Source organism: Protopterus annectens, chromosome 3.part1 (genome assembly GCF_019279795.1).
Source record: "Protopterus annectens isolate FY-2018-M chromosome 3.part1, PAN1.0, whole genome shotgun sequence".
Classification (NCBI taxonomy): domain Eukaryota; kingdom Metazoa; phylum Chordata; order Ceratodontiformes; family Protopteridae; genus Protopterus; species Protopterus annectens.
The window spans coordinates 465710813-465733929 of record NC_056732.1 but is presented as its reverse complement, the minus strand read 5'-3'; positions in this window follow the sequence as shown (position 1 = coordinate 465733929).

The window sequence follows — 23117 nt, the reverse complement described above, 5'->3', positions numbered from 1 at the left end:
TGCCAGATGTGTGTGTGTGTCTATGCTCCCAGCCACATGGGTTCATAGGGTATGGCTTTAGAGTTTCCGCAGAACACTTATATCCTGCCACCATCCCTGTGTTTGTGGATGGTGAGACGCAGCTCGTGGACTGCCTGTGTGCCTGCTGTGTTTGGCGACCTCCGTAGCGTGTTCTCCACGTGCACCCTGCTGTGGTGTGGTGGGGTGGTGCTGTGTACGTTACACTCACGGCCTTGCCACATGTGTCCGTCTGTATCTCTCTTGTTGTATATATACATACCTATGTTGTGCCCATAGCGCTGCTCTTGCATGGACAGCTGTCTGTCCCATGTATCGCATATTTGCACGGCTGACAAATAGAACTGTGGTACGATGCATATCCACTCATTGTCCATGCAACGTCCGTATTCCAGAACGCCCTAGAGACATCTGCTGGATATCGTGGCAGACAGCTATCCTTGCTGTACTGACACTGTACCCGTACACACCATAAACCTTGTGTATAATTGCCTGTTTATGGTGTGTGTATGTCTATCTGTGCTGTATGCATGGTCGTGTGTGTCCCGCTATAGCCGTCTGTGCAGGTGTCGCCACTATAGGTAATCCTTGTAGACCGCTGTTTCATGTGCACTTCAGCACATATCTGCAGACCGTACTACCCCTCCTACGGCAGCGGCCTTAGATCGACCGCTGCCCTAGGCTATAGGGCTCCATGGCGCCCACCACCACAACACATGGTGCCCCCATCCTGGTGTACCTACATGACATACCTACTAGACAGGTGGCCCTACTAGTGCGGCGCCCTAGGCAGCCGCAGGATTGGCGTATGCCTACGGCCGGCTATGAGCACATCACAAGGCATACGTTTACATTCAGTGTTTTACAAAGGCTAGGTTATAATACCAGAGGGGGGACCTCATCAACTATGCTTTAGAATGCGGATTGAGATGGATTATTAGGTGGAGAGTTGACCACACACAAGGGCTGACTGATGAAACACTGATTAAGCCTCTTTTGAGAAGCAGGTGGCTTAAACCCAAGTAACAGGAATGTAGTTTAGGTACAGATATACAGTTAACATGCATTAGTCCACTCTTTCAATTGTTTACCACTGTATTACATTGATATGATATACATATCTTCTATATATATTGTTAGATCTTTGATTGATGAGTATTAGGCATAGTACAATATCATATAATACATGCTTTAATAGGATGTTTTTGGAGATGTTAATATATGTGTGTGTAGTTAACATTGCATCTGTGCTATATATGCTGTGGTTAATTGTTCCTTGTTTGCTGAGAAATTGACCAATGAAAGTGTAAGGAGGGATATTTAAAGCCTGGATGCTTTTATGTTATGTGTAAGTCTGACGGAGCCTACGGGTGAAAGCGGTTACTTGTCTATGAAGGAACCTTTGTATACCATTTGGGCACTGTCCTGGACAATTTCGACGTTGACTGTTTCATCTACCTATGTGTGTTTTGGATTGTGTGCCATAAGGTGCCAGCGGTTCTTTGATATTGATTAGGTGTATTCCATGATCAATTGACATTAATCCTATTAATTCACTGAAGGATGTTCTTTATAAGTGGGAACGCCATAGTTTAACCATCCTATGACCTTCCTAGTTGACGTTGTTGGTGTGCCATTAGTATGTGTTCCACAGGTCGCCCATTTGTTCCGCAGTATGGAAGCGAGTGATCACCATTTTGATGCTGGAAGATTGAGTGCTGTGTACGCCGGTATTCGCATGGCGGTCTGACTTTGTATGGGGAGTGTCTACTGTAGTCCCTATCTGTATTCCCTGTGTTATGCCTTACTGCAGCTGTGTAATTCCACCAGGTTTGCAGTTATGGGTGCCATCTTGGTCGTACGCTTGTCCATCCATGGGAATTGCCTACTGGACACTGGTATAGGGCTGTACACATTTCACACCTGCATTTAGCATTCTCCGGTGGATGCTTTGCATTATTAGTGGGGAGTAAGGCATGTGCTATACCCACATCCCTCCCACGGGGCGGGACAACGGATTATCTGCCAAACAACACCGAGCCCCATTTCTGCATACCCAGGATCCCATGGCTGCAACCCTCGACGGTACCCACTACACATCCTTCATGTGTGCGGGACTGGGATGTGGACGCACTTCTATGGACTCGACCATCTGGGGATTTCTGTTCATATGTCCTGCATTTCATGGACACTTGTCATCAACCTTAAACACGCTGGTGGTGCATATGTCTAGCTGTGCCATAGTCACGGCTGTCACTTCTTCTGGGTCGATCGATCGCAGCTGGTAGATATTGCGTACGGATCAATTTTTGGGGTCCTACAATGGACACCAATGTGCATATGTAAAGTGTAGAACTTGTTGGACTGTGTCCATCTGGCCAGTGGTTTTGACTGCTGCTGTATGCTCCCCAATCGCGGATGTCTGTTTGACTACCCATATTATGTAGTGCTACAAAAACTAGGTTTTTCAGAACTGAAACCAAATGGTGTACATCCACAGATGCAGGTTAGCAACTGCTTTAAATATTCCTCAGAAGTCCCAATAGGAAATATCCGCCACTGTATTGTCAAAATAACACCACCAAAACATGTAGATCCTATTAATTCATTAAAGGATGTTCTTTATAAGTGGGAATGCCATAGTTTAACCATCCTATGACCTTCCTAGTTGACGTTGTTGGTGTGCCATTAGTATGTGTTCCACAGGTCGCCCATTTGTTCCGCAGTATGGCAGCGAGTGATCCCCATTTTGGTGCTGGCAGATTGAGTGCTGTGTCTGCCGGTATTCGCACGGCGGTCTGACTTTGTATGGGGAGTGTCTACTGTAGTCCCTATCTGTATTTCCTGTGTTATGCCTTACTGCAGCTGTGTAATTCCACCAGGTTTGCAGTTATGGGTGCCATCTTGGTCGTACACTTGTCCATCCATGGGAATTGCCTACTGGACAATGGTATAGGGCTGTACACATTTCACACCTGCATTTAGCATTATCCGGTGGATGCTTTGCATTATTAGTGGGGAGTAAGGCATGTGCTATACCCACATCCCTCCCACGGGGCAGGACAACGGATTATCTGCCAAACAACACCGAGCCCCATTTCTGCATACCCAGGATCCCATGGCTGCAACCTTCGATGGTACCCATTACACATCCTTCATGTGTGTGGGACTGGGATGTGGACGCACTTCTATGGACCCGACAATCTGGGGATTTCTGTTCATATGTCCTGCATTTAATGGACACTTGTCATCAACCTTAAACACGCTGGTGGTGCATATGTCTAGCTGTGCCGTAGTCACGGCTGTCGCTTCTTCTGGGTGGAATGATAGCAGCTGGATGATATTGCGTACGGATCAATTTTTGGGTCCTACAATGGACACCAATGTGCATATGTAAAGTGTAGAACTTGTTGGACTGTGTCCATCTGGCCAGTGGTTTTGACTGCTGCTGTATGTTCCCCAATCGCGGATGTCTGTTTGACTACCCATATTACGTAGTGCTACGAAAACCAAGTTTTTCAAATATGAAACCAAATGGTGTACATCCAAAGATGCAGGTTACTAACTGCTTTAAATAATCCTCAGAAGTCCCAATAGGAAATATCCGCCACTGTATTGTCAAAATAACACCACCAAAACATGTAGATCCTATTAATTCATTGAAGGATGTTCTTTATAAGTGGGAACGCCATAGTTTAACCATCCTATGACCTTCCTAGTTGACGTTGTTGGTGTGCCATTACTATGTGTTCCACAGGTCGCCCATTTGTTCCGCAGTATGGCAGCGAGTGATCCCCATTTTGGTGCTGGCAGATTGAGTGCTGTGTATGCCGGTATTTGCACGGTGGTCTGACTTTGTATGGGGAGTGTCTACTGTAGTCCCTATCTGTATTTCCTGTGTTATGCCTTACTGCAGCTGTGTAATTCCACCAGGTTTGCAGTTATGGGTGCCATCTTGGTCGTACGCTTGTCCATCCATGGGAATTGCCTACTGGACACTGGTATAGGGCTGTACACATTTCACACCTGCATTTAGCATTATCCGGTGGATGCTTTGCATTATTAGTGGGGAGTAAGGCATGTGCTATACCCACATCCCTCCCACGGGGCAGGACAATGGATTATCTGCCAAACAACACCGAGCCCCATTTCTGCATACCCAGGATCCCATGGCTGCAACCCTCGACGGTACCCATTACACATCCTTCATGTGTGCGGGACTGGGATGTGGACGCACTTCTATGGACTCGACAATCTGGGGATTTCTGTTCATATGTCCTGCATTTCATAGACAATTGTCATCAACCTTAAACACGCTGATGGTGCATATGTCTAGCTGTGCCGTAGTCACGGCTGTCACTTCTTCTGGTAGAACAATCGCAGCTGGATGATATTCCGTACGGATCAATTTTTGGGTCCTACAATGGACACCAATGTGCACATGTAAAGTGTAGAACTTGTTGGACTGTGTCCATCTGGCCAGTGGTTTTGACTGCTGCTGTATGTTCCCCAATAGCGGATGTCTGTTTGACTACCCATATTATGTAGTGCTACAAAAAACAGGTTTTTCAAAACTGAAACCAAATGGTGTACATCCAAAGATGCAGGTTAGCAACTGCTTTAAATAATCCTCAGAAGTCCCAATAGGAAAGATTCGCCACTTTATTGTCAAAATAACACCACAAAAACAAGTAGATCACGAGCACTTTCGCCCGGTCTTACCGGGCATTTTCAAGTGTAATTAGCTAAAACAATAACTAAATAAATAATAATAAATAATTTAATAATAAAAATAATAATATGTTATTTGGACAATAGCTTCTGCTATTGGCATACAATACTGTGGGTGGTGCCGGTTACCATACATATGGCTTTCTCAAAAGCCGACTTCACACTTCTAAACACTAGTGTGGTCTCCTTTAAGGCCCCTGAGCCAGTGGTAAACATTACTCAAGCCACTGAATCACTTACATATGCCTTCTACCAGCACCTACAGGACTGCATGGATCAGGCAATCCCTTACACAACTGTGAGTCTTTGTACCAATGCCAAGCATCCACTCTGGTGTACCCCAGCCATACACAAGCTCTACAATGAATGGAGGTAGCTACTGCAAGACAGAGCAGAATCCTTGTAAGGTATGACACCCTTGCTCATTATATGTGAAGAACTACAAGCTCTCATGACATCATCCAGGGCAAATCCGACAGATATATCACCAAGGACTCGACAGGCAATCATACGGCCTTCTTTAGCTATGTTGGACACCTGGGAGGACACTCCCAGATATGCTCGGACTGGGTTCAGAATGATGTGAAGTTTACTGAACCTACACACATTGCCAACATACTGGCTGACAGGTTCGGTGCAAACATCTCCCCCCCCCCCCACATGGAGAGATGTCTGTACCAGAGGATTGTGGCCCCCGAAACGTCTGTAACGCACAGGTGGGACATGCTGTCTCCAAGGCAGTGAACACAGCATCGATGGGACCAGATGGTGTCCCGGCTGTGTACTCCACGAACTCATTGAGGAATTAGACCCAAAGTTAGGACAGTTGTTTAATCTTAGCCAAACCTCAGGTAACGTACCCAAGTTGTGGCGCACGGCGACTGTAGTCCCACTTCACAGGGGCAGTGCCTCCACTGAACCCTGGTAATTACCGTCCCATTAGCTTGACAGGCCTTATCTGCAAAGCCATGGGGAAGGATCATAATGGAACTCATAGATGACGACATAGGGGACTTGCATACTTTGCATCCAACCCAGTTTGGCTTGGTCAAAGGCAGATCATGCGTTTAAAACTTGGTTGACGTTTTAGGAACAGTCACCAAGGCCATTGATGAGGGTCAGGCAGTCCATACAGACTACCTCGACCTGGCAAAGGCCTTCAACACAATACCCCCCTCAGGTATCATTGATAAACCCATCGGCTTGGATGTGAACCTGTACATTGCAGGATGGGTTGCAAACTGGCTAGGTGACAGAACCCACACGGTCATAGTTGCTGGCACCATGTCAGACTCACAGCCGGTCACAGGCGGTGTCCCACGGGGCTCAGTCCTGGGTCCACTCTTTTTCTGCATCTACATTTCCAAAGTACAAGCAAACACAGGGGGGTTATGGCTGACAATGTTTGCAGATGACTGCGAACTGGGTGCCATAGTGGGACAGACATCTGACACAGATATCCTTCAGAAGGGCCTCACAGATATGGATATCTGGTGCCAGGGACATGGCCTACAGCTAAATGCCGGGAAATGCATAGTCATACCCTTCGGGAAGAACAAGGTTACCCCTAGCTGCCATATAGGTGGCAATCCACTGAGCACAGAGAGAGTTACCAGGGATCTGGGGACCCAGGTTGTCAGTCACCATTCGTTCGACACACACGTTGCTAACGTAGTTAGGTAGACCTTCTACATTGCCCACCTGATCGTGCAGGGATTCACATCTAGATCAGGGGAGGTCATCGTCTGCTTGTACTCATCACTCATTAGACCTATGATTGAGTACATTGCCCCGTTCGGAAGGTATCTGACCCGACACCTGCAGCAGCTGGGAAGGCCCCATAGGTTCATCGTCAAACGGATGCAGGGTGTCAGGAATTTGTGTTATGCTGCTCGACTGAAAGGACTCCTGCTCCATTCAGTCACAAACCACTTGCTCAGTGGTGACCTGTGCCTGACATACAAGGCCATGTCGACCCATATTTGATGACTATGCTTCACCTAATGGATCTACATCCCTCAGAACCACAGGGTCAGGTGACGTGAACCTTGACACGGTCATTAATAGAATGTGTTGGAGGGACAGATTCATCACCCAGACACTCACTATGCTGTGGAACAACATCCCAGTACATGTGAGGCAGAGCACCTCGCTGGCCTTGTTCGAGGGGGATCTTGACCAATGGATGGGAGATTGCAGATATACCCCAGGGATTACTTCATTGTCACTGCTTGACAGAGGTACAGCAATATAATAGGCATTGTTATCTTTGGACTGGAGGGTTGGCAAAGGCAACATAACTATGGGCTAGGGTTATAGCTGCCCTTGGGCAGATAGTCTACTATGTACCTATGGACCTATGAACCTATGTTCATAGTTTGTCCCATTCACACTTGTCTATCCCCTATCCTCATTTGTATGTGTATATTTCTGTGGCACATGATTGAACTATGTATTACCTGCAGGTATGCTGTGTACAGTGCACATACGTCATGGTTGATTACAGCGTATCTGTGTACCTACCTCTGTGATACTGAGGACTACCACACATCCTTCACAGCATTACATGCATATGTCCATACTATTATTCGTTGGCCTGTGGGGGGTTGTTAGGGCAACGGTTACACGTGTCCCTGTTTGTGCACGCGTCATGGTGGTCTTTGACCAGCCTCCGTTGCTATCGTGGGATGGTCGGTAGTGTTGGTGTGTGTTTGGGATGTGTTTCCACTGCCGGTACATCTGTGGGGGGTGGGGTTGGCACATGTTCCTCTTTGCAGGGAGCCCCATCCTGGACATTTGTGTCATGCGTCAACACTTGGTAGGTGCCATATGTCCTGTGCTATTCCCACAGTCGTGTATGCCTTCCTGCATTACTACTGCGTGTTACTGGCAGTTTGTATCTGGTACGCATGGCTATTATGTTGGATAGCTATGACATACCCATTCATCCAGGCATATACATGTTATTCCATCCTTTGCGTTGGCCGTGGGTGTTTGGCCATCCGGCAACGCTATTCTCAACGTGTGATGTCCCACCTTCACCTTCTGTGCTTGTGGCACCCTGTTGGGGCGTCCTGCTTGGTGGGCAGATGTTCCGCCATATGTGTTGTGTTTGACATGTCTGCATAGCTAATCATCAGTACGGTGGCTGAACATACTGCCTTGTCCAGATGTGTACAGTTATGGGCACCGTGGCGTGTGCACGCCTATGGGGTTTCGACAGGTCCATACCACATGCGGGATGTACACATTCTGCCGACACATTCACATGCAGCCATTTGGATATCTGTACCTGAGGTGGGATGTTAACATGTGGGGTACATATTTGCCCGCGTGGCACTGCCTAGGACAATACTTCTTACTACATTTCAGGTATACCCATTGTGTGTAGGTGTGCAGCTGCGCAAGACTGCTAGCTGGGTTGGGTGCACGGTCGTACATGGGTGCGGGTTACGTGCTATGACGGGGCTGTTGTTTATTACATTTGCATGCATGGGTTCTGCTTCTGGATATTACGCTTAGGCATACGCCGTCCTATGTGTATGCAATGGGCACATTGCTGGGTGTAGTACATGTTGCTATGCACATGTTTGTCTGTGTTTAAGGTATCTGGTTTCCTTCTGGTTGTTATATCGACACGGCTGCCCGGCTGTGTACTCTCACTACTGCTGGTGACCATGCCCATGTGGCTACTTGTGTGTAGGTGCGGCGCGCTGACATGCTGCGGTACACCTTCACTGGGTATGCCCACTGACAGTGCATTGCGTGATGGACACGGTATTACGCGTATCCTTTGTTCCTTGGATGGGTACAATTTGGACTTCGTGGGTTAATGTTTGGTTCTCCGTTTTGTGTGAACGGGTACTATGTTGCATACGCTGCGTACGTTTCATTATCCACGGACCCTGGCTGGTGTGGTTACTATTGCGGGCGGCCTGTGACAGTCAGCACTTTAGGTTGCTCATCACCTGCCGGCTTGGCCACGCCTACGGGCGCATCCTACTTGGGCTCGCGCACGTGCCCTCTGCACGTGTCTGTGGTTGCGGCGCGCACTCATTACTATGCATATGGCGCTGCTACGCCGATTATACACTGCACTGCCGGCGCAAGCCTTACACCGGCCTTGCACCAAGCTTCATGAATCCCGGGGCTAGACTTAATAGCAGTTGTTCTATAAAAAGTGCCTTGCAATTAAGGAGCCTGAATCCTAAGTTTTTCAACTAAGAAAACACATTATTTCCACCATGAAGTACAGGACTCCACTGAAACATCTTACTACTCATTCACTTTACCAAGATCTGACTACTCCCAATACATTCCAAGTCAATCGAAAGATACCTCACCTGAGTATGGATCATCATGGCACCCACAAGGCTCTTATTTACCCTGGTACCTGGTTAATTCACTCCTTTCTGCTCCAGAGAAGACAAGCAGCTTCAGTTGTGGCTCAGAAGACAAGACTTCAAGCAGAAGACCACAGCACCATATCAGAACCCAGGACCACAGATTATGCCTGTGCCAAACTGGACATATCCTGGGAGGCCACAGGAACACCTCTAGGAAAGCAGTTCTGAACTTTCTAAGCCAGATTACCACTTTGTTTTTTTCTGAAAGATTCTGGTTGTTTTATTTGATCCTATATTTTCAATTTTATTTTATATGTAGTACAGGTACTACTGCATAGTACCATTTATCTCCTTGGGGCCACAGGATGATTTCAACATGCTTCCCAAGTGTTTCTATAATATTTTCTTTGTAATTCAATCCATTTCTTATAAGTTTGAAAAATCTTAAATTTTCACAACGTTTTTAAACAGTTACAATGCATTTTTTTTTGTTTTACTTTCTTTCTTACAGAATTACTTGCATGTTTTCTTGACAACATTTAATTCTAGAATCTGAGGAAGTCACACTAGTCTGGCAATAACATCCCCTCATGCAAAAACTCTGTGCTGACAGAGCTGGCACACAAAGACATGCTGTCAGCACTTTTTAGACACAAGCTGCCCTACAAAATAGGACTGTTACATGACCACTGATTGCTAATCTGTTTTTAAGTATCAATATAGCTTACTTTTTTTTTCCTTGAATTTCAAAAAGTTTCAATGGAGTTTCGGAAATTAGAATGCTGCTGCTGTCCTCTTTATACAGTTGGTTAGGCTTTTTGTTGAATAAACACTTTAATCCAGGAAACTCCCACCAATTTTTCACCCAGGGACACCTACAAAGCCTTAAGAAACCCACACATGTACAATTTAAGCTCCAAGTGGCACTGGGACCAATTTAAAAAAAGATCTGGACTTCCCCATAAAAGTGGATCATGAAAATCCTGAGGCTGTGAGCCTTTAAATTTAAAAGTTTTTACACTTTTTCCATGTGGCAGCTACAAGGCATTTTTTCATCTGGACTGCTAAACATGTTTTATATCCATAAAAGAAGGAAGAACTGAATTAGGGCTGGTAATAAACAAGTTGGCCAAACACAGGGGATAAAATATATGGACTTATAAACATTCAACCTAGCACATAAATATATGTCTCATAAAAGTGAGCTTCCCCTACCATTGCACCCCCATAAGAATTAAAATGTTACTTCCATGGTTATTTTAGCAAAAACATCAAAATGATTCCCAGAACTCCGCTACCACTGGGGAAATCATATGTTTTCAATTAGGTCTGTTCAACATTCTTTAGGGTATACTGGCTCTGTAAAACTTTTTCTGCAATTTTAAACTCAATAATGATAAATTGAATCCTATGAAAGATTGTTAATCTTTTTGTTAAGTCATTTTAGTAATCCTTTGTTACTTTTATATAAGGGAGCATAGGTAAGCAGTCGGGTAAGCTAACTCCACAAACAAATGAAATTAAACTCCTCTACCTATCATTGATATCTACATGTACATCTTGTGCAAAATGGACCACAGCCATACAGACTACTTTACCCATGCCCCCTTTGCTGATACAGTTTAAAAACATCATGTAAGCAACTACATTTTATATCTGATTAAGTTGATGTAATGATGAAAGAGCTCATCCTAATAAATATTTGATTAAAGAAGCTGTCACACGGCTAGTCATTAAGAGTATATGTAGAGGAATTATATAGTATACTTATTGCAAAAAGTATATTCTGACTGGTCACTGATCTACAATCTTCTCATTCCAGAGTAATGCTTTCCATATGTTTTGTCGCTTTGGATTTGTATTTTGTTCAGAAGAGTATCCAGTTGGTGCCACCAAGTTTGGATATGCAGGGCAAGAGTTTTGCAGGGCTAATTTAAGGTGACCTGTGTATTTACTTTTGACTTGCTGGGGTTTTTCTATCAAATCCCATTAGCCTGATTTCTCCCATAAAGTCTGCAGTTAGGCATTACATACCATTCAACCTGCTTGGATCTCTGTTGACCTGCATGGTTTCAGTTTAGAGTTATTCCCCTGATTCTTTTCAGAAAAGTAATATAATCTGCTATACCTGCTGTAATAGACATCACCTTTTCTTTTTTTTCCCCATAATAAATCTTTATTATTATATTATTTTCATACACAATTAAAAACAAGAATAATTTTTTTAGAAAAAACTAACTAATAACACTAACCATCACACCAAACAAATATATAATATTTACAAGAATGCTTCCATGTGAATCATTAATAATAGAAGAAAAACAAAGAGTAATTAATAACATTTCAAGTAACAGACAGTTTGATTACAAAATTCTCTCCAAATATATAAATAATTGTTAATACCTTCAAGTTAAAAGTATTATGCTAGTATAATATTAAATATCTGTTCCCAAATTTTTGGATTATTAATATTTTTATTATGCGGATTTAAAAGTAGTTTATGAGCTAATATATGCCTTGTTGCCAAAACTCTAAAGTTTTCCCATGATGTTTTAGATGGGTCTAATCAATTAGTGGCTATATAAAGCTTCATTAATAAAAATATTAATATGTATAATACTTTGTGATCTAGGGAGTTCTTTCGGGGGAATATGCAAAATCATAGATTTCCATGACAACGTTGTGCTTTGGTAACCCATCTTCTGAAGTTGAATCTTAAGGGAATTCCAAAGCTTGTATATGCATTTACAGCTCCAGAACATATGAAGAAGATCAGCGGGTTGATTTTTACAATATGGACAAGATGGAGAGTTTTTAGAGTTAAATTAGACACCACCTTTTCTAATTTCTGTTTCACAGAATCCATAGAGTCTTTTCTAATTCCATTACTAATGCATTCTGTTTGTTAATTCCTACTTCTAGACATAGTTTCACAAAGGAAATGTGCTTATCCTTGCATGAGAAAGAAGAATTTTGGCAAGCTAGTTGGGAGCTTGAGATGCAATAAGATATTAGTGCTGCAGCCTGTCTACCTCACCCATATTTTTTAGTTCTACACATTTCCTTTAACACTTCCACTTGCCAGTATAGACTGTGCTACTAAGATAGATATGAAGGTGCATTGATTTTGATAAATGTATACTTTATGTACATGCCAAAATGAAGACATAGCCTTCTACTGACCATGCATAGATTGCTGCAAACTTTAAAACAGGTAATTTGTTGCTTCAGCTTATTCAACAGGTTGTTTCTGAAAGAGAACATGCATCTGTGGCCTGTTTATTAGCCAATCTAGCAAAAACAAATAAATAAAATAAATGAAATTAAAATAAATCAATGCTTACCACAAAACTGCAATATTACTTTAAGGAAAGGATATGTCGGTAGTGTTATAGTGGACACTAAATTCCAGCTCAAGAAAAATAAGCTTGATGTAAACACAGATTTTATTAACTTAAGTTTTATACATAACTGGGAATTATTATATATTTTTCGTTTTGCATTAACTGATAATGATCTGATGGTATAATGTAACACTACACTACTGGGTGAACCATGTTCTTATATGATATAACATTAGCTAAGAGCATTGCTTTTTGTATGACACATGAATGTTGACACCAAATCCTGGCATTGTCATACAACAAATCATGATTCCTTATTTTTTGAAGTGAAAAATATAAGAGCAATTTTCCTACATACTGTACTCTCACGTTGCCCTTCCATCACTAATTAATTAAAAAGTCATGGAATTCCAGGGTTTATCCTGTCACAAACTACTCTCAGATGGGTTGCCATAGGATCACAGAGTGCAGGTACATGCACACACACAGAACATGCATATCTATGGAAAGGTTAAAATAACACAGTAGTTTATCCATGAAATGCCTATAGAATGTGGAAGGACATTAGAGCATCTAACAAAAAGACAAAAGTATCCACAGATCTCTGTTCAAGGATATCCAGAAGCAGTGTCTTTATACTCATGAACAATCTACTAAATTACATACATTTATTGCCATTTTGATAATAAAATCTGTAAACTCTTATCAAAATCATATCCGCAGGTAGATAATTTTATAAATAATGCCATTCTCACATCTGAAAGGTCTGTTATTTCTCTGCAATGCCCAGCATAGCATATATTATTGCTTGCTTAGAGAATGGGCTGTAAGTACAATGATACACTATTGGAGAATGAATGTTCCCTGACAGGTTATTAATATACAGGTAAAGTCTTCTAAAAAGCAAGTTTTCACAGTAGCATATTAAATTGCTACTAATCATGGGTAAAAAATATATACAAAAAATGCTGTCATTCATTAAATGTAATTTTATTTAGTGAGAATGAAAAAAACTAAAATAAATTAAAAACAGAACTAAAAAAGTACCTCCCACTGCAGTAGTCATCTCCCTTCCATTCTAAAAGCACGTAGCAAATGTGGGGAAGGAAAAAAGTAAAGTAACTGCAGAATCAGCGTCACTTACAACTGGTCCCAGTATTTTCCTTCTCCTTGTTAACAATGGTTAAGGAACATTAAAAACATAAATAATAAAGCTAATGCACATAGCAGTAGTTACAAGTACCATCATATTTGAGTGTGTGTGTGTGTGTGTGTGTGTGTGTGTGTGTGTGTGTGTGTGTGTGTGTGTGTGTGTGTGTGTGTGTGTGCGCATGAATGCATGTGCTCAAGAGCACATTGTATATGTGTGTGTGTGTGTGTGTGTGTGTGTGTGTGTGTGTGTGTGTGTGTGTGTGTGTGTGTGTGTATGTGCGCATGCATGCATGTGCTGGAGAGTGCAGGTTGTGTGTGTGTCTGTGTGTGTGTGTGTGTGTGTGTGTGTGTGTGCGCGCACGAGAGAAACGGACAGACAGAGACAATGAGGGAGCTTATGTATGGGAGGGGAGCTATGATGCATTGTATTGTAGGTGGTTGATATTACTGCTGCTAATATCTATGCATTCTTTCATTCATTTGATCACAATATGCAATATACAGAATTGAAAATGTGGTTGTAATTGCTTAACACATTTCTGTGTATCTGTTTGTCTCTGTGTCTACACATGTAGAAGCATGCATGTGTGTGTACTTCAACGTATACGTGTGAATTCGTGCATCTGTGCTTTCCCTGTAACATCCATCCATTCATATATGTAGATAATTGAGTATTTTACATGAGCTATTTAATAAACATGAGGTTTCACTTGTGGATAAAGTCAGTGAATCAGATGTAAACTTTTTAGATGAGTTAATTAAAAATGCACAAGTTTCCGCTGCTGATTAATGGCAGATTTTCCTTTTTCAAGTTTCATGTACATACAGTCATGTGATCACATATTATGTGGGACTAACATAGCAGAGTTGCTTCACTTTTGTGTAAAGTCAGTCATGCTCAAATAACTTAGTGAACAGGAATTCAGTTCTGCTAATTGGCTCTAAGAATTTCTTTTTCTTGGCTTACTGCATGCATTCAAATACATTTTAGAATGTGAAGTTATAACAGTTCATCCAAAAATAGGGCAGCAGTGTCTACTGCTTTACCATTTTTGTGCATTTAAGAATTATTTCCACAGATCACGTATAAAAAAGTCTGTTATTTATTTATGTTGCCCTTATTAAAGGATGCAGGTGGAGGGCAAATTTAGCTTGGATTAATTTTTAATGTCTTGTAGATTTTTGCTTGTTGTTGGTTACCATATTAATCCTACTCAGCATTTTTCAAGGGGAACTCAAGGTAGTGGCCAAACCATTGAGAGGCAATTTGGCTAGGACACTGGAAAATTCACCTACTGTGTTTTTTTTGTTATTGTCATATCCTGGAGGACATTATTGTATTTAAAAATTGGCTCCCTATATCGCTTTTGATATGAATTTGTAATTTTTATTATGAAACTAAATACAATTAATAGAATAATTATGGAAAATAGTTCCTTCTACATGATACTTTTTAATAGATATTGTGGATCTATAGACATAAAATTATGACATTTTAGTTACCTGTATATTGCTATCCCCCACAACTTGTATCACAAGGGATTATGCACTCAGACACACCTGCCCCTCCCAGGCATACATATACACAGACACACAGACACACACACACATACACACACACACACACACACACACACACACACACACACACACACACACACACACACAGATGAACACAGAGGCAAATCTATACACATTCTTACAACAGGTACACATAGAGAAAAAAGGACACATATACACAAACACACACATACATACAATAGAGACACAATGGGCACAGACACATGCACATACACAGACACACGCAAGCACACATAGTCACACATGAACACACACAGAAACACACACTCATACTTACAACATTGTCACACACAAACACACTGGTGCATACATACGTAAAGATGCACGCATACAGTATGTGACTAGACTGCCCCCCACTCAAACACAGTTATGTCTGCACTACCATATATAGACACACACACACACACACACACACACACACACACACACACACACACACACACACACACACACAAGAACACACATACACACGCACTCACACACACACACACACACACACACAAGCGGAAACACATATGCTCACACACACACCCCCACACACAAACACAGACATGCATAAATAAACACACATATGTGCAGGCCCCTATCTACACACATACATTTATGTCTACACGCATAAACACAGACACAAAGATATACACACACTTACAAATACCACATACACACACACACACACATACACACACATATCCTACACAGACATAAAGCAAACACACATACCTACATACGAAAGTATACACACACATGTACACACACTCACACACACACACACACACACACACACACACACACACACACACACACATGCGAGCACACGCACGTGCACAAACACCCACACACACGCGTGCACGCGCGCACACACACACACACACACACACACACACACACACACACACACACACACACACACACACACGCACAGGCTGAGTTTGCCTTTTAAAGTTATTATACTTGTTTCAAAATAAGCATTGCTTTTTGTTAAAGTATTAAATAATGGCAACAGTGGGTGGGTACATTTTTCATGTTCAGAGCAGATGTATAAAAATAATATGTATCTGAGAGACACGTAAGCTGTTTCTTTGCTTACTGAGGAAAGAACGGCAAGAAGAAAAAAAAAATGTCTCCCACCTCATGAGTTGAACAGAAATGTTTTTTTTTTTCTTCTTAATGAAAACATTTACTCCCAGTGCTGAGTTAGCAAAATAAAAGAAAGGGTGTGTCAAATCATTTTTTTTTTCACATTTGCAGATTGATTTCATTTCACAAGTAGCTCATGATATTTTTACTGGGCTCTCCCTGCACACTTATACATTAATTTACTTTTTCAGAACTCTAGGTGATCAATGGGGTTTTATTATTTAAGAAACCCATTTTCTAAGAAATTGTATTACCTCTACTAGGTAATGACCTAGTAAATAACTAAATTCATGTACATTTTTAGAAATAAAGCATATTTAATGAAACTTAGTAAAACTGATTGCTGTGATCCCTTAACTGTACAAGTGCAAAATGTTACAACCTCTATTGTTAAATGAAATATGCATAGAAGTTTACATTCCAGTGGAAATCTTAGACTTCCTGTATGAGTTATCAAATGATAATGTCTAACTAGAATGTTAATTCAGCCGATAGATCGTTTTACTTTTGATGTTTCCAAGATATTGAGGTTTGGAGTCCCAGTTATGAGTCAGAGTAACAACCAGGATTTTCTGATTTACATCCCCAGCACTAAAAGAGCCATATGGGCACCACAGTGGTGTAGCAATTAGTGTTGTCACCTTACAACAAGAAGTTCTCCGCTTTGATTCTTGGCTTAGGTGCCTTCTGTGTGGAGTCTGCATGTCCTGACTGTGTTCATGTGTGTTTCCTCTAGGTACTCTGGTTTCCTTCCACATTACAAAGACATGTGTCTGGAGCATTTCTTGTTGGACCTTTGCTGAAAATGGGCTCTGTCCCAATAAAGAAATGTTAAATAAATATGGAGAGACAGACTGACAAGATGTCTATGTTCAACTTTCCCTGGGAGGAGGGTGTGATAATGCATGTCTCATGAACATGATTTTAGTCATGATTCCTGGGGGAAACTAGAGTCAAACAAATGCCTCTTCTTCCAAGGGTGAGTAAGGCTTCTTGGGGGGTTACATCACCCAGGCAATCAGATAACAACCCTACTACTACCTATCATATACCCATCCCTTTAGCTTCTAGGAATGCAAACCAAACAGTATATTACCAACAAATACCCTTAATGGGTCTTGAATGATAGCAATGCTACAGCACTGCCAAAGTGATGACTCTGATGCAAGCAGGCATTAGGAGAAAAAAGCAAGGTTAAAAAAAAACAGTTGTTCTTGATTCAGTAATGCAATCCTTATCATAACACACACATTGCAGTCACTTATTTTACTTCAGTCAAAGAAAATATGATGGTTATTGTTGAGTGCTTTAAGTAGCAAAATCTAGACTTTTTTGCCAAAACTTTGATTTCTTTCTGGGAAAAGAAGCATATAAAAGAAGATTCTATATCGTTTTATTGTACATACTCAAATGTTAGAAGAAGGCTAGCAACACAATATTATTGAACTAAATATGTATAAAATTTGTGATTTATTAGATGTATCAGTACCATTTGTTCATTTCCTCTGTACAATATAGCAACATCCATTTTTACAGTTAAGAGTTTAAGATACAAATTCACCTAATTAATTGATGTATTAGCATAAGGTGAGTAAAATTACTAGTATTGAAAAAAGACATGGGCAGTCACACTTCCCTCGCTGCATGAAACATTCCTGTTTAAATGTATAAGAGTGTATAGCCTATCATTGAATATTTGACCAAGATCATTGTGTTGTAGCCCCAGAGTCTGTGTTCTGTCCTGAACACTCCACAGTGTTTGTGTGGAGTTTGGATTTTTCCCATTGTCTTTGTGGGATTCCCCAGAAATGCCAGTTTTCTCTCACATAAAAACACATGCCAGCTGAACTTTGTGTAAATCTTGCAGATCATGGCTACAATTGATCAGGGTTGGACTATTGTAGCCTAGTTAAATGAATATATTAGAAAATAAAAATGTAAAAGAGTTCCCCTCATTAAATTCATTTCTATATAAGTATTAGGACTGAGAATACATAAAAATAAACATTAAAATGGTTTGTGTGCTAAACTTTATTTATATATAATTACTAGGATTGGTTGTCTAATATTATAGATATACAAATGCATTTTCTTAATAATGCTCCATTCAGTTGCCTCATTTGGGTGATTAATGAAAGCATTTAATAGTAGAATAAGTGTTGGCTGTTTAATTATTTACTGTTTAACTTGGTTATTTATGCACTTTGGGCTTCATTTTAGTGGCTTAAGGTTAGAAATGTTAATTCTGCCTCTAGTGAGAGTAGAGTATAACCTGGTTTCTTCTGTGCTGAGAATCACTAAGGAAACCTAAGAGTCTGCTTATTGTGATTGGCTAGAGGGCTATTTTGCTTGTTTGCTGTTTCTCTGCCTGTATAATGTTGTCTTGTTTGCTCAATGCTGTTCATCTCACAGCAGTGACTGGTAGTGTCTTGCACAGACAGATGTGCTTAGAAACTCAGTTTTCCTACAGAACTACTGCTAAGAGTTCTTGAGTATGTAGTTACTTAAGCACCATTGTTTGACTGAAGAGGGGTGTTGCTCCATGAAATTACACCATGATTGTACTTCTAACCCAAATAGTATCCTAGAAAATCTGTTCTCCTTCACAGTGACTATACAAAGATGGAAACAGAATCTCTTTGTACCACTGCCCTTGTAACAATGGACATACACTTTCCTACTGTTTCTGTAGCCAGCTTAGTAGAAATGGGCATCCTGAGACAATGTGGAAATTGTCTCATATTTTTAAAACAACTATCCAGTTTTCAAACAATCTGATATAGTATGTGAGAGATGTACCTATAACAGAGTCTCTGGAGGCAAGACTGTCATATACAACCACTACAATTTCCAAACAGATTGTTAGAAGCATGCAGCACTACACAATACCTGTCATACACTTCAAGACTACCCCAGAGATCCAGATATGCTGGGGCTTCTAAAAATAATCTTCCAAAATCAAAATTTCAAAGGTCTCCCAAATGCATAAAACTTTTAGGATTTATTCCAAGGCAAATACTTTACTTTTAAGTGACACACTGTCAAAATTCTAAGCCCCCCCCCCCCAAACCTAGGGAGCACCACTACCTACTTAAAGTTGTTCTCGACAACCCTTTGCAATCATGTATACATCTGCATAGTGGCAGCAGTACCTACCTGAAATAAGCACAGAACAAACTCAAAAATCATGCCATCTTGGTGGAATCCCAACATCAATAGGTTGCATTGCAAAAGAAATGAAATCATGGTCAGAATAAGAAGTGGAATGCCCACCAAGGTAAGAACTACCCCATCAAATTAAATAAACACTTCATGGAGCTAAATATGTCTACCAAAACCAAATTTGAGGTAAATGTGGCTTTCCAGGCTAAGGACAATCACAATGTATTCTTCAACAATATCCAAAACCTCAAAGGCAATACACAAAAATGTGCTGAAGTAATTCTAAATGGAGCCATCTATATTGAGACAAAGGATAAAACAAATCTACTGGCTGAGAAATGTAGCTCTAATGTTACTTTGTCCCTCAGACATCTCTCAAGAAACACTTCTAATCATAGCTCCCCCAACTATCAGTAGAGAAAGATTCTCAATGCAATCTCCAAGGCTATGAACACTGCATTTATGGGACCTGATAATATTACTTGATGCTTCCTTAATAGTAAGAAACCTGACCAGCTGGGCCTACTTGAAGCACTATTCAGTCAATGCCTCCAAATAGCCTTTGTACAAGTGAATGGAGGACTGCAACTGTTTTCTGCCTGTATAAGGGTGGGCCATACATGGACCCAGGAAGCTACTGACTCATTAGCCTGACTAGTCTCATATGTAAGGCCATGAAAAGAATAATCATGGACATGATAAATTATGATATAGGAAAACTTAAGACATTGGATCTAACTCAGTTTGGTTTTGCCAAGGGCAGGTTATGCCTACTTAATCTGCTGGACTTCTTTGAGAAGGTTGTCAAAGCAATGGACAGGGGAAAAAAGTGCATAATGCCTACCTCAACATGGCCAAGGCATCAGATACAATACCCCACTCTGATTTTGTAGACAAGCTCAAGAAATTAGATCTAGCCTCCCTGCATCACCCAGTGGATAGCCAACTGGCTCAGAGATAGAACACGAAAAGTCAGGACAGGTGATATAGGTGAATCTACCTCCACAAAAAGTCTACTCACTAGGGGAATTCCCCAGGGCTCTCTGCTGGGGCTGCTCTTTCTTGGCAACTACTTCTCTGAAGTCAATACCAAAGTCAAAAGCCCTGACCAAGTTCACAGATTTTCGCAAACTAGGCAAAGTCATAAAATCCTCCAAAGACATAAGCATTCTCTAATAAGGCCTGACACAAACTGATAACTGGTGCCAAAGTCACAGTCTAAATGTCAGTGCCAAAAATACATAATAGTATCTTTCATAAGGATGACCACAGCTTGAAATTACTGACTTGATAATACACATTCAAGAGCTGACCCTGTGGCCAGGGATTTGGGAATGCATGTAAGCAGTGACTTGGCCTTTGACCATCATGTGTCTACTGTAGTAAGGAAATCAGTGTACATTGTGCAACTTATAAGCAAGTGTATGGCATTTAGACCTAAAGACGTCTTTGTTTCCTTTTACTTGGCCCTCATAAACTATTCATTAACTACAGTATCCCTTTCACTATGTACCTGACCAGGCACATGCAACAACTGAAGCATCCACAAAGGATCTTCACAAAAAATAAACATACATGTCCTTTGTGTACTACCTCAAAGCCTTATCCATGTACTCAGTCTCCTATAGAGACAATCTATGCCTGGCCTGGAAAAGAATGCTCTGATTCAGTTCTTATGGACCTGTTGTATATTTGCAAATCAAATACTATCAAAAACATCTGACATAGGAACCTAAACCTCATCTACAACATAAATAAGACATGTTGCAGGGACAAGTATGTGCCTCAGGGGCTACCCCTTCTGTACATCAGGCTTCCCATCCATGTGAAGCAGAGCTCTTCCCTGCACTTATTGAAGCACAATTTGGATCAGTGGATGGGAAATAGTAAATTTACCCCTGGTCTTTGCCCTATGTCCCTGTTAGAGAGAGGAAGCCTGTAAATGCTCAGACACTCATACTCAAGCTATACCCCCAATAAATTGAGTGGTACTAAAACTTGTCCAATATAGCTTGGAAGCTTGGCTAAGCTTAATAAGGCTCTTTATGGTCAACAGCCTCATAATTATATATAAACTGATGACCTTATGGTAGAATCCACCGACAATGAACACATCCAAGCTCATTCAGATGAGCCTTCTAAGTTGAATAGGCATCTAACAAAAAACATTTTACATGGGTGGATGGGTGAGAGACAAAGCTCCCCCAACCCTTAATTAATACAACCACTGCTTAATTCATAAATCTGGTATCAGATGGTTGGTTGGTCTGTTGTCTCATACAAAAAAACTTTGATGTATACTCACCATGAAAAGATGAATGCCTAACTACATAATAACAACATGGCATTGTTACCCTTAGACTGTAATATGCATTATTTGTTTGCCTTAAACTTCTGTGTTTTGTAGCATTTGCAGACTATATATAAACTAACATAAACTTGAAGGATGTAGTGTATGATTAAGTCTACAAATAAAGCAGGTGTATAGCTACACTGATTTGTATTGTTAAAAACTATTCCAGCAGGTCTTAGATGAGCTAATGTTTTGTAACTGGTGCATGTGTTGGAAGTGTCATGCCTAGTGGTACAAACTGGTAAGTGGTGTTAAAGTAAAAAGAGTATACATTAAGTAATTTCAATGATTTACAGGGATAAAAATTTGAGCATGCCTCATAAAAGTTGGCTTTGGTTAGTGGAATAGTCACTGTATGAGGCTGTGGGGGTGGTAAAGGAGGTATGATGAGGCAATGTCTGTTCACTTCTACTGGTAGAGAACTTGGGCACACATGCCCAGACTGCAAACTATTTTCTAGAATGCTCTGAGAAGACTGGAGATTGCATGATTCTGCTTTTTATACTGGTGAAGGGGCTTTAAAATTAACAGTATTCAAGAAAGCAGATATTACCATTCACAATGGCTCAATGCAAGCCTTGTCTTGAATGTCACTGGGAATGAGGGCATTTAGAGACACAAGGAAAAGATCTCTGCTCTGACTAAATGATAACTATGCTGCACCTCTGCTCTTGTCGTATAAAATAAAATGAATGGATAGTATTAGCCAGCCTGGTAGCTGGCTTGATGGTCAGCAGACACAAATGTAGAAAATAAATCAAAATGAGCCTACATTTAACAGTATGACTGTAGAAACTGTCTGTTTTTTTCTGTTGTAAGTTGAAAGCTACCCAGATCTATCAATCTATCCACAACCCCTTTTCCCAAAATGATCTTAAAAAAAAAAAAAGACGACTGACTCCTTGTTTAATTAATTTCCAGACCACCTCCAAACCTATTATGCACTGTTCTAACAAACAGTTCTGTGCTTGCCTTTAAAATGTGTAACTTATCTGTGTAAGCTGGCTTAATAAAATCATGTGAAGAATATCAAGTTTTTAACACAAACAGCAGTCTAAACAAAATCAGTAGGCATCTAAAGAATAGGAACTTTGAAGTGGAAGTTTGTTGTTCCAATGTCCTTGATGTATAGCCATCATTCAAGCAAGCTAACGTTATGCTTTCACTGAGTATTCTAAATTAGATTAAACTTTTTTTTTAAAGAAAAAGTGCTAAAATAGAAACCATGTCTGTGAATAATTATTTTCACAAAAGCTTTCTGGTTTCTTTGCTGTTCATTTTTTTACTGATGGT